The following is a 3,969-nucleotide window of genomic DNA, read 5'->3' as shown; positions in this document are numbered from 1 at the left end:
TTTTTCCTTTTAGCGGGAATTTTAAAATTAGCCTAATGCCACTTTGGTTCTGTTGGAAGAGAGAGTTCTTTATTCTCAAATATTAATATAACCATAACCTTACTTCTACAAGTGATTAGGATTATTTTATTTTTTATTTACATGTAAATATTGAATCAAATATTATGTACTGTGTCATAATAATTTAAAACTCGTGGTGCAGTCTTTTGAAAAAAAAATGAAGCTTAAGAAATATACTTATATTATGTACTTGTTTACAGTACAAATTATTTTTTAATGGCAATAGAGATTTACGATTTCAAAAGTGAAAATGTGTGGATAGTGTAGATGGACACTTTTTTATTTTAGTATTAAGTGGATATAATTTTCAGAATATTAATAAAATATGTACTAGTATTAATTTGTATTAGTTTTAATGTTAATTCTCATCATGTATCTGGCTAAATAGCTAAGCACTAAAGCCACAAAATAAAAAAAAATTGAAAAAAAAACATTCTTATTGGCGCAGCACCTTTACTTTACCTGGAGGCGAGGCGAGTTATTAATTCTATTTTCTTATTGCGGGCATTTTGTGACGTCCTAGGAAGTTATATAAATGACGTCTTTAGGCTGTGAAATTTTAACCATAGAAAGACATCTTTATGGCATCATATTCAATTGGCGTCTGCATTACATCAGGATATTTGCTGGGTGTACACAACTAAACAACACTTTTTTGATTAAAAGATTTATTTCAAAATCAAAATAAACAATTAAAATTAGATAATATTAACAAACATGATTTGCTACCTACAAATGTGTTAGTGCTAAAAATACATAAATCATGACATTACATATGTAACACATTAACCACCCAATTGAAAAGGTTTGTTTTGGTCTTCAGGCTCCATAATATAAATATAATTATTATGGATACATAAGGTAATATATGAAATATAATATATATTTTAGTATAGCCCCATCCTCGGTAACAAGCTTTAAAATTTTCGGTGACCATGACGTATGGGTAGCGTCACGAAGGTTTTACCAAAGTTACTGATGACACATAAGTTGTGTCAGTAGTACTGTGTAACTAAATAAATGATTTAAGTATGTGGTACCAGCCAAGTGGCGTTTGTTCAAGATGGTCACTGAATGTGTTAATCTGGTCATGCACAGAGAGCTATACTATAATATATTATTGTTATATCTCATATCGCTCACTCTAGTAATGAGTGAGCCTGCATACACGGAACTATAATATATATTATGATATATATATATATAACGATATGAGATATAATATAATATATTATAGTATAGCTCTCCATGTGTGCCAAGTTTTAAGCTTAACTGATAACAACTGATGGATACTCTTTTGTCCAAAATTTTATGGACATCTTATGATATTGGTATTAATTCCACAACCTTTCCTATAACAATAGATTGTTGGATGTTATTGCAGTAGTTCTACTGGAAATACTTACTAAAATTGTATGTAGGTACCTGCATCACTTAGAATTCTACCCAAAAAGCTATTGATACTCTCTAAAACATCATTAATACATAAGATTTTTTTCAGAATCAGATATTTTATTAAGATTTACTTGACATGCCCTATCTATGTGCCAGGCACTTAAAACAGTCTATTAGGAACAGAACCCGTTACATTTGAGCAGGCATTGTAAAAGGTGTCAGTTATGTCTGATATGAAAACACTCAACTGTACATATAACACCATCACACACATGTATTTAAAAAAAAACTTGGTAAATAAAAGTAGGTATCTTTTCTATTTGAAAATAAGAAATCATTACGAAATCCATTCCTAAATTCATTTTTTACTAATACTGTCATAAGTTCAAAGTCATAAGAAATGAGTTCCATCTATTGCGATAAAAGATTTACCAAACTTAATTAACATTTCATTTTGGCACAGCATTCATTAAAATAAGACAAAAATCATAAATGTTAAATCCAGGATGAATATCCATTAGTATGCCCTGTTGTTTGTAAAATAATATTGGACATGACGTAGTCTGTAAGCATTCGACCCAAAAATGAACACTGGTTGCGTCATGTTTGTACCTATATCCATCTTTCAAATCAATGCCACAAGGGTGTTTAATGTTTGTGATATCTTTTCTTGTAAGTAAATCAATTATTTTTAATTCACCTCCTATGCTATCCTGAACAGTCTGAAGTGCACTAAAAAGGTAAAATATAGGTATATTAGGAGAATTAAAAACACTATGATAGTTTAAAATTGTAAACTGTAAATATTCATGATTAATATTTAAAAAGTGGTTTAGTGGTAACAATTTTGTTTTAAAACATATTGTACATTAACTATTTAGATCGGAAATAAGCCACAATTAAATTGAAAAAAATAATTTTATTAACGTTTTGATGCCCAAATCGGGTGCTGTTGTCAAAATACAAAATATATTAATTAATTGTAAAAATGCCACAAGGAAATAGCTTCAGAACAACATATTGTATATGTGTAAATATTAAATATTTTACTTACATTTTTGAAAAAACTCTCAAAATAAACTTTGAAGAGATATTTATCTGATTTTGGTATATGTAAGTACTCTATATCATCCTCATGTCATAATGTGTTTTAAAATATGTTACTCCACAAAAATCAGTTTCAATGTTTTTAGATACTATTATTCTTCGACTAGTACAGGAAATAAACATTTTGCAGGATCCTTGGGATTTTAAAGCTCTTTCTCGATCTTGTTTTGTAGAATAATTTTTTGAGGATCGCATACATTCATAATAAGATGTTTCATGTTCTTGTAAGTACTCTTGTTTTCTTCCTGTGCCATCCACACAGTAAAATCTACAAAAACAACATAACAGGTGATTACATGGGCAGTTATACTACTTATTGCTTACTTTGTATCTATTCTATTATCTAGTATTACCAAATACTCAACATCAACCTTAATACTTAAAAAATAAATAATAATGTGGAAGTTACAGGTACCTACCTAAAAGTTTTTGATTTGCAATTTTATCAACTGGAAAAGGCTGTAACATAATGAGTTTTAAATTATGAAACAGTACAATATTATTTGTTTCAATATTTACATGTAAATAAAATACATAATAATCCTAACCACTTGTAAAAGTAAGGTTAAGATTTTTGAGTTGAGAAAACAGAACTGTCAAATTTAAAACCAAATTTTAAAATTCCCGCTAAAAGGAATCTGGCAACAGTGCCGTCGTTTGCTGGACATTTAATCTCTCCCATGTAAAGTGGACATAAAGAATATATATATACCGGAAATGCATGGTTTGCCGACTGCCGATTTGTGGTTTTTTTAACGCTGTGTCTAGGTACACGCTAACGTGTACGCAAATAAAAAAGTTAGGTATTGCCCGGTTATAGATAAATGAGAAATTTAAAGAGATAGACCAATTGGTGTATTACCACTTTAAATACACCAATTGGTCTATCTCTTTAAATTTTTCGTTTATCTGTATTGGCCGGTTACAGATAAATAATAAATTTAAAGAGATAGACCAATAGGTGTGTTTAAAGTGGTAATACACCAATTGGTCTATCTCTTTAAATTTCTCATTTATCTATAACCAGACAATAGGGCTTTTGACAGTTCGAATTCATCAGTCTAATAGTGCGGACATAAATTCGTGTGCTGGTATTTTTACTTTTTGCTGTGATAAGTATATTACCTGCTAATTATATTTTAATTGAAATACCTAGTATTTCAACTATTGTTTCCTATTTATATTTAAGAGTTTGGTTTTGATTTTACGATTTATATATTTTATTTACAAATATTAATTGAAAACATTTCTAATATTTTATAAACCATGGGAGAAAATACGGGCGGGAAACCGCCCGATTTAAATTTAAATAATTGTCCGAACAATACTGAAAAAGAAAATACTGATTCTAGTTATAATAATATTATTGTTATAGACCAGGCGATAAAGGTCCTTATTTTGTTTTCG

At 29.0% G+C, this 3,969-nt stretch overlaps 1 long non-coding RNA gene across 1 annotated transcript; it reads right to left on the bottom strand.

The window, feature by feature from the left end:
• Nucleotides 1-1,981: 1,981 nt before the first annotated feature.
• LOC126884292 (uncharacterized) lies at nt 1,982-3,125 on the bottom strand. The gene is made up of 3 exons (XR_007697943.1): nt 2,982-3,125; nt 2,510-2,830; nt 1,982-2,187 (listed from the first exon to the last, which is right to left on the bottom strand). It is a non-coding gene; the product is annotated as an uncharacterized LOC126884292 (long non-coding RNA).
• Nucleotides 3,126-3,969: the final 844 nt, after the last annotated feature.

Source organism: Diabrotica virgifera, chromosome 5 (genome assembly GCF_917563875.1).
Source record: "Diabrotica virgifera virgifera chromosome 5, PGI_DIABVI_V3a".
Lineage (NCBI taxonomy): Eukaryota > Metazoa > Arthropoda > Insecta > Coleoptera > Chrysomelidae > Diabrotica > Diabrotica virgifera.
This window is presented reverse-complemented; position numbering and strand designations above follow the sequence as displayed.